The sequence below is a fragment of the Nestor notabilis genome, unplaced genomic scaffold (genome assembly GCF_000696875.1).
Source record: "Nestor notabilis isolate BGI_N333 unplaced genomic scaffold, ASM69687v1 scaffold11238, whole genome shotgun sequence".
Classification (NCBI taxonomy): Eukaryota; Metazoa; Chordata; class Aves; order Psittaciformes; family Psittacidae; genus Nestor; species Nestor notabilis.
The window spans coordinates 41,551-51,150 of record NW_009940591.1 but is presented as its reverse complement, the minus strand read 5'-3'; positions in this window follow the sequence as shown (position 1 = coordinate 51,150).

The following is a 9,600-nucleotide window of genomic DNA, read 5'->3' as shown; positions in this document are numbered from 1 at the left end:
GTTGTCTCTTGCTGTCCGGTGGAGGTGTTTCTATTTGCAGCGGAGAGAACATTTTCAGAGAGTATGATTTTCTTTTGAAAAGAAGTCCCACTTTTTGCAGCATGGATTTTGTGTTCTTCCATCCTAGTTTGTAGATTTGGAGTATTTTTGTGTTTTGTGCATAGCAGCTTGTACAGCTGTAAATTCTGTTGAGGAAATGAATACATGTTCTAGCTCAGGCTGGATAGTCATTCAGTTATTTTACTGCGCCAGCTAGCAGATGATCTCACTATCTGCCTTTGGGAAGGGATATTGCAGTTGCTTCTGAAGTAGCTTCTGAAAGCTTGACACCTGCAGTGTCAAGGACACAGGGCTGCCCTAGTGATGAACTTCCTTTTTAAAAGAAATGATAAAGCTGCACTGGTTGATGTGAGAAAGCATGGGAACCATGCAGCTGAAGTACTGCTTCTAGTATGTGAGCTCTGCCATCTTGAAGAAAAGGTCCAGGAATGTGAACTTTAGTTATTCAGACTTAGATAATTCCCCTTTATATTGTCTACTGTAATTTTTTTAGTGAATCACTTTAAGTTTTAATGCAGGATAACATTTGTGTAAACGAGTCCTTATACTCTACTGCATCAAACTCTTACTCTGGCCTCTGGCTGAAAGGCAGAGTACTATCTAACTTTCTGTGGCAAGGTATAAGGCACTTTGAAGGCAATAAATCTTCAGACTTGGTCAGTTTCCCATTTAGATTTTATGATTTCGCTGAAATACAACTTGGCATTGCCAGGGAGTGGAGCTCTCTAGGAAGTGTTCATCTTCTTGGGACTCTTGTGAAATTCAGTAGTTTAAAAATGCAAATGAATTCTGATGGTGTTTCTGGGGTCAGTTCATAGTAAGGCAGCTCATTAAAGATTTCATGTAAAAAGTCAGTACATCTCAAGACCACTGCGATGTGGTCTTCCTGAGCAGAAAGCTGTTTCTTAGTCGCAGGAGTTGTGGAAGAAACCTGCTCATGCTTCCTTTGGTTTATAGCACATTAATATTTTGTGCTGATTCCCCCATGATACTTTTTGCTGCATCAGCTGAGAGATTTAGATTCTGATTCCCGTGTCGAAGGCTGTTCTCCATTCCCCACTGACAGGGCTGCTTTCACAGCTGTATCAGCCATGTTTGTGAGCATCCTGACATCAGGATCAGAATGTCTTTCTCACATTTCCTTTCATCTCTTCTGCCATCTTCATGTCACGAGCACTGGATTTTCCTTCCTGAAGCCTTTCAGCCTGCCTGCAGTGTCAGCAGTGACGTACTCTCTATTTCTACTGGTCTTCCCACATAGCTTTCCAGCCCTTGTGTTTGCACTGTCTTGGATCTGTTTTAAGAACTCTTAGTCCTACCTGTCAGCTCTAAAACAAATGCTTTTGACAAGAAGACTATTCTAGCACTATAGGAGGTATAGCAGAACATATGCTGACCTGCTTGTGTGGAAAGGGAAGCTGGAAGGGTGGACAGGGTAAACTGAGAGGAAGTCAGGAGAGGAGCTGTCCTGCCAGCGATGTTACTGGGCATCTCAGCCTGGAGTACACATTACTTGTGCGTTGGCTGGGTGGCTAGAAAGCACTGTGGTATATTTATGGGAGTGGAAGAGTGTTATCAAAGAGCGTGGATTTCCAGCACAAGGTTTTCTTTCTAGTTGTTTTTTGAGGGTGGTGTTGAGGGCTTCTGGTTGGTTTTTTCCTCCCCTTGTAACCTTGGTTTCATCACTGGTTTCTCACAGAAGAAAATGGTGGGTGTTGGGAAAAGACATAAATTAGTGATGATGTTTTCATGATGTCCTATTTTTGATGTTTGGCTCAATTTGAAAGTATCCAGCTTCCATCTGTAAGCCTTGTACCAGACAAAGCACAAGGCAGCAAGCTCTTCATTGAAATCCGTACCCTAGTGGATGATTCACGCTAGCTTTCTTGTTACTGTAATCTTGGTATTAAATCACCCCGTCCTCTTCCTCCCTTCCTACCCAGCAAACGAACAACCCTGCAGATATTTTTCACAAGAGATATCATCTCTTGCCCTTCCAACACTTTTCATTTCTGAATGAAGTAATGCAAGAATATAGGTTTGCAGAAGCTACTGAGGAAAACGGGGGGAGGGAGGGGAAAGCAGTTTGCAGGGAAAGGAAAGAATAATATCCCTCATTTGTATTGCATCAGGCTCAATCTCGATTAAACACTTTGAACATCACAGCAGCATGCCAATTTTGGCTTCCTCTTTTAGCAAAGGATAGTGTGTGTGGAGGTTCTTGGCAGCATCCCTGGATATGAAATACAACTGAAATCAACTCGTATGTTTTAAATTGGCCTGGCAATAATGCAAAAATGTGAATAAGTAATATCATTAAGTATTTTAAATAAGCTTAATAAGCTTGGTGTAACTTATTTGTGCTCATATTTTTTGTTTGTATTATGTTTCTTCCAAAACGGTCTGTCAGCCTTTCTTCATGTTAGATGCCAAATAATGGGAATCAGCCATCTTGTTCTTCTCTGTCATCTCTCTTTCCACATCTGACACGAATGACACATTTTTTGCCAGGTGCTTGCTTGATACCAGTATTGTGATGTATGGCAAAAAAAATATAAAATGAGGACACTGGGAGTGGGACAGAGGGAGTAAGTTTATATTGAAGCATTTTTAACAGCTCACTATATAAATCTGAGGTTATAAATGGTTGCCTCAGTGGGAATTGGAGAAGATGACAGGTTAAAAAGCTGTTTAGAAACCAGACCAAACTGCTCTGGCATGACAGAACAGATTTCAGATGTAAGACACTTGCTGGCAATGGCCCAGAGCATGATCCTGGCACACCGTGCTGCAGCCAGGCTGGAGGCTTCTGAGTCCTCTCCCATTCCATCATTTTGGGCAGAGCATGCTATTGAGTGTGCTGACAGCAGCGGTCCTGGGCCAGGCATGAGGGGTGGGGTTTCCCTCTGTAGATCATACTGCCATCCACCTTAGTGTTCTCTCATCCCAGCTCCAGGATAAAGCAAACCTTGTTTTTTGCTCCACAGCTATTGCTGCAATGCAGCTTCCTGGAGAGGGAAATAGGATTACACAATCAGAGAGTACTGGCGAAGGTAGGAAAGCAGAGGATGAGCTTGCTCAGATGATCTCCATGCTCCTTGTTTGCAGTGCAGTTTTACCAGCTAATGGAGATCGGGGGTGAAAGTCCTCAGTTTATTTCATGGTTTGTGCAGTAGTTATTGAAAGGGGTTGGTGTAACTGCTGTATTGTGGTGCTTCTGCCTTGGCTGTTGTAAAAAGCAGCTGAGGAAAAACATAAAAAGGGCTATCTTGTGTTGTGAAGAGAGGGAGTAGAGGCAAATAGAGATAATGACAAGCAGTGCATAATGACACGGGGCTGGATTCATCACTAGTCTTTATTTTTCCTTAGCCAAGAAGGTGACTAGAAACTATTGCTTCTGATGCAACCTGTAAGATTCCTGGTGTTAATTTATACATAAAAATTGGATCAGTACGATGATCATGAATGAGTTCAGAGTTTGTTCTTTTGCTTCTCCGGAGATTTTGGTACAGTGGGACTTTGTTCAGTCAGAATGGTAGGATTGATGATGAACATGGGTTCAATAGTGAGTCAAGCGTGGTGGCTACTCTGGTTTGACCTTTTGTTCCTCGCACTGTTCCGTTATTTCCTTTCACTGATGTACCACATTTTCTCTGTGCCGAACTTGTGACTACACTGGATGCAGTGAAGGGTTTGGTGATGTCTCTTCTCCAAACTGGGAATCTTTCTGGTGAGGGTGAGAATCTGAGCTATGCAGGTGACAGGAGATCTAGGTGAAAGCGGAGTTCTTCAGAAAAGAGGATAAGAAGATGCTATTACCCTTGTAAAGCCAAGGTTGGTTGGCATACATCATTTCTGAACCCAACACTTCCATAAAGTTGTGGGAGGGGTTGCAGAAAATATGCAGGGAAAATCATGTTCCAGAGTGATCTGATATAAGACAGGAAACAGTTCATGGGTCTAGTCTCATTGTTCTGAGTGGAAAAGAGAGGAGAAAGGGACTGTTTGTTATATCTGGTCAAAATCCATATGCAGCCTTGCATAACTGATCTGTGCTCTGGCTGGTAGGCCAGGTTTGCAGCCACATTCCTCTCATCTGTTGTGAAACTTCAACCTCTGGTTTCTCTTTCAGCTACTGTCACTAGTTAACAGCAAAAAGGGAAAAGGGGCAGCTTGAGATAATACTGACACAGTGCTTCCAAAGTCTGGCAAACACATGATTTAGTAACTTCTATGGAGAAATAGCTGGTTACTGATAAATTCTGCACTTGCATTCATTTGGTGAACCATGGTTGTATGAAGGAGAAGAAACAGGTAGTTGTTTTTTCCAAGTTGTTATGGCAGTGCTTTCTTGGGGACCTCTTGAGAGGGAGAGGTTAAGTACCACTGAAGGAGGATGGAGGGCAGCTCTCTGAAGGGAAGTACTCCACTGTCTCATTGTGCTAGTGCTGCTTACATTGATGAGATATCTTTAGAAAGATAAACATTTCCCTGAACAGATTTTTGTTCAATAAATTTGCTTTATTTTATTTTATTTGTGTATTTTATTTTTTGTTTTGTTTAACCTAACTTCTATCTCCTTATTCCATACTGACTATTCATCCTGGGGTAACTTAGGGTTGCTGCTTAAAATTACACTGGCAATAGACTTACCTTGATCTCTTTTTGAGATCAGTCATTCCTGGTGTTTATTAGTGCCTTTGTGGTAATATTGTAGTTACAGAGGCAGGCTTGTCTGACAATGAAAAAAGGGAGGTTAGCTGCTGCCTCATGCCACCGGACAGATGCCTTTCTCTGCCTTTGTTGCAGCATTTTTTGTGGTATTTGACAGAAAGCAGTCTCCTACCTGTCCCACCTCACTAAGACTGGTGGTATTGCCAGCTGCTTTGTTACTTAACATTCATCATTGCAGCCTGTATTTGCAAGGTATTTCCTTGCAGCACCCATGGATGTTCCTCATGGGATATTGTGGAGGTGCAGGACATCCAGTGGCTCTCTTGGCTGCTGGAAAAGAATAGAGCCAGCACAGAGCTGCCCAAAACAGTGTGGGAGGTGAGGTGTGTGGCACCCAAATCCTTAAAACTCTCCTGCTTTTAGCTTATCTGTAATTCTGGTCCAATGGGCCTTCTCTGTCATGAAATGGAAATAGTGGGTATCTTCTGTGATTCCAGAAGCAGCTGACATAATATCCTGGTTTGTGTCCCCGCTCCCAATTTGTACAGCTTCTCTGAGCATCATGAGAGTTCCTTCAACTATTTCTTGATCCCAGGCCCCTCTTCTCTGACCCCATAAGCTGAACTTGCTCAACCCTTAATATTGATTTGCACAGTACTAGCAGCCTTCCCAAAACTGTCCAACCCTTTTTAACTACCTACATGTGATGTACGGAACCTTCTCATTCATGTGATTCATAGCTTGTATGTACCAGACTGAAAATGCAGCGCTCAGTCTATCGTGTGGGTGTCAGTGTTACTGTGAGAGAAGTGGGTGTAGAGTAGATGTACCTCAACAAGACTTTACTGCTGAGTTTAGCCATTAGCTTACTTAGTAAGGTCTCATTTACCTCCTCCAATTTCTGTCCAGGTATTTAGTGCTTGTGCAGAATGTTGTCATGCAGCGGCTCCATGAGTTTTGTCAGATAGGCAATAGTGAAGGAGTAAATAAGCACTATTTATGCAGTGGCCTTGTGTTTTTTTTTCCCTAGTGGGTAACTTTCAGACATTGATAACCTTCAGTGAGTCTTCCTTCCAGTTACCAGTTTTTCTACCTTGCTTTTAATTTAGCAGAGTGCTTCGGCTCATTCACAACTATGGTTTTGTGAATGGGCGTAGTGAAGTAAAAGAGACCACCCCAGAAGTATGTATCTTGCTGAATCAGATTGGCACTAGTTTCTTTGTCCATCTGGAGCCCAAAAATAATTTTCAAAACGTACTATTGAATTTAGCCACAGAGTCTATTGATTAACACTGCATATATATCCGTGTTCCTGAAACTGTTCTGAAAACTGCCCAACTGCTGTTCTTTTTAGCCTGTTATAGAATCATAGAATCATAGAAGAGTTAGGGTTGGAAAGGACCTTAAGATCATCTAGTTCCAACCCCCCTGCCATGAGCAGGGACACCACACACTAAACTATGTCGCCCAAGGCTCTGTCCAGCCTGGCCTTGAACACCTCCAGGGTTGGAGCATTCACAAATAATAGGCAATAATAGGACTTCTGAATAGTAGATATTCATAGTAATTGTAGTTAATTCCTATATGCCTTTCCATTTCTTTGTTACGAATGTGAAGTTGTCATGTTTAATGGGAATTAAAGTAGTTGGCATCTGAAGGTCAGAGGGGGGTGATCCCACTCTCCCTCTGTCAGTGTAAGTTACACCAGTTACTGGTTTGTGAGTAATGCAGGTGCAGTTCAGGTGTGTTCCCTGGATGTCAGTGGTATTGATTGCTGTGAATTCTACTCTGTTCATGAAACTTTTTACTTCTTTCAAAAGGCTAAGCAATCCCAGTCTTTTATTTTCTGCTTTGCCCTCCATGATAATCCTCTTTGTCCAAATAAGAATCTTATCCTTCTGCCTGCAAATTATTTGCTCAGATTTTATAATTAACTAGGGGTCAGTATTTAAATAGCCTTACTTTATATTTTCTTCCAACTGCGTTAAAAGATATTTTTTTTAATATATTTTGAAGTGAACCTGCTGTGAACTGTTCCTGTTCGCAGTACCTAAAAGTTGATTTGAGACTCCAGTGAGTGCTTTATTCCTTCTCTGAACATGGCAAGCCCTTAAAAGGGGTGTTGCTTTTCCTCTTTATACAAGTTTGGAGACCCTGCTTTTTAGTCTCGTGGTAGCTCTGATTTTGAAGCTGGACTAGGACTTCGTGCCTGTGTGCCTTGCTCTCTGCTTTGTGATACTGTCGTGGTTTAAGCCCGGCTGGTAACTCAGAACCATGCAACCACTTGCTCAGTCCCCCCTTGTCGTCCCCCTGACTCCTGGAGGGATAGGGAGGAGAATCAGAGGAATGTAACTCCCACGGGTTGAGATAAGAGCACTCCAGTAACTAAGGTATAATACAAACCACTACTGCTACCACCAGTAATAATAATGATAAGGGAAATAACAAGGGGAGAGAATACAATTGCTCACCACTTGCTGACCAGTATCCAATTACTGAATTAGTCTGTCTCTGGAAGATGAGTTTTCATGGACATGGCTTAGCACAGTGCTGTTGGTGGTGTCTAGATGATGTTGTCATATGAATTGTTAGCACCACCTCACAATAAGGAGTATTTTTCACCCAGGATAATTTTTTTTAATGATGTTGGCCTCACATCATGTAAAGTAGTACTCAGCAGAAGCACAAGAATTTCTTTGTCATACCTTGATCTCCCCAGAGCACACCCTTAGGAGCTATAACCTGATTATTCACCGAGTAAGTATAGTAATAAATCACTGATACAAAGGATTGCTTCTGAATCCAATGTTTTATATGTGTTTAGTGTAAATACCTGCAATTTCTCCCAGTTCTTCCTCCTCTACTTTGTGATGTGTCCCTGCACTAGCAATCTCTCTGAATAGCATTATTGCACTTTCTGTGGTAGATTAGCTAGATAACAAGTTCAGTTGAGTCAGCAGTTTGTTTTACTGTCTGACAACCAGTACGGGCCAGTTTAAATATGTCATTTACACCCTGGGTATGTAATTAGTAACAGACTTCGAATTATGAAGAAGGTGAGGAATCAGCTTCAGTCTTTGATTTGGATCAAATCAATGGCTTCTTACTTAGGAGTACTATGGTATCTGTCTTACAATGACTGCAGTCTGGGCTCCTTTCTTGACAGCTGCTAGTACTGATGTGGGATCCCAGCCTCCCATCTTATGGCAGAGGAGAAGGGAACCAAAACAGGGTTAGCCACGTCCTGTTCCCTTCCTTATTGCTGTTAATGTTGTTTTCATTAGCAGTTCATCTGGATGCTGGTCAGTTGTCCATTTCATGTAGAAGACCTCTAGAGAACAACATGGTGACTTTAAACAATGTACTCCTGTAATGGATATAAATTGGTTGTGTGGATGCTGGCATCGCGTCTGTTAGTGTGTAAATTATGTGTGTGTCAGGGTAATGTTAAAATGGAGAGAGACTGCAGAGTGTGTTTAGTCTACCTGATTGACTCTGTGCCCCTTGTCATTCCTGTATTAGCACAGTGATCCGTCCCGACTGAATAAATACTGCTGCTGTTGTTGCACTGAGAGAAGGTGGAAGAAGGAAGTGTGGTGCTTGTGATAGCAGCACAAACTGGAGTCACTCAATTGCCTTAGCTACTTCCTATTAGCACTGCATTTTCTGTCTTTGTTGCTTGCTTCTGATATCCGTCCTTCCCTCTGTTGACTCAGACCCTTACTTATGCCTCACTATGCTTGTCCTGAACCAAAGCAGCCCAAGTGTCCAGTTTGCTCGGGTTCCCTAAGGGCCAGGCTGCTCTCTTGTCTTCCTCCTTGCAGCTCATTGGGTGCAGGTGCTTCAGTCACAGCCCCTTGGGCAGGCTTCAAACCCTGTGCTTAGGAAAGCATCTTGCCAAAATATTGCATCCCACAGCTGGAGCCTACAGAAGATAGATGTAAGGCAGGTCCCACAGCTAGGACCTGGCCCCAGCTCCCTGCTGCAGCGCAGCCGTGCAAGTTGAGGGGCACGGAGCATCCTCTCGTCTGCTCAAATCGTTTTAATGCCCTGATTACCAAAGTGGGTAAGTCACTCCTTTGCCTGTAATAATTACAGATTTCCTCTCTGATTTTTCACTCATTGGTTGCCACAGCAACCATGCAGTGGCTCGGCTGGAATGCTGTCACAGGGATTTAAATCTGAAGCAGCTCAGCCTTTTGCTGCGCTCTGGCGCATCTTCCCTCCTGCCCCCGGCACCATGGCAACCTGGTGATGGCATCCCCGGGCCTGAAGGGATGCTGCTGCTGTGCTCTGTGCATGCCTGCGCCTCTCCATTCCCGTCTGGAGTGGTGCGCAGTGGGAGGTGGCACTGGGATGTGTGCTGGCTGGTGTGCTGCCTGTGCCTGTGCATGACCTGAAGGAGCCAAGACAAATCAAGGTTATTTTATGGCAGTTGTGTGCCCGGGTGTCACCTTTGGAGTATTTGCAAACCAGAGTAAAATGAAGGGTTTTAAAGATAAAACTTGTTCTTCAGCTTCCTCAGTTCTTGAAAACTGAGGGGCTGTTTCGTACATGAGCACAGCCTGGATCTGCAGCTCAGTTTTCAGAGCCCTGCCGAGAATGTGTTCAGGTGAACTCAGACTCCCAGGGGCCCAAGCTGATGGGCTACACCCACATGCCAGAGGTACCGGAGTGGCAACGGGCAGAGCCAGATGATCTCAGTTTGAGGCGAGTTGGGTATTGCTCTCCACTGGGTTTGGCTGAGCACAGGATATAGCTTGCGAGAGCTGGTTTCATTAACCTTCATTAACTGGGGCATTCCCCCAGCGAAGCTGCAGGGTCACAGCTTGGTATTTCCTCTGGGTGATGCCTGTCCTCGCTGCC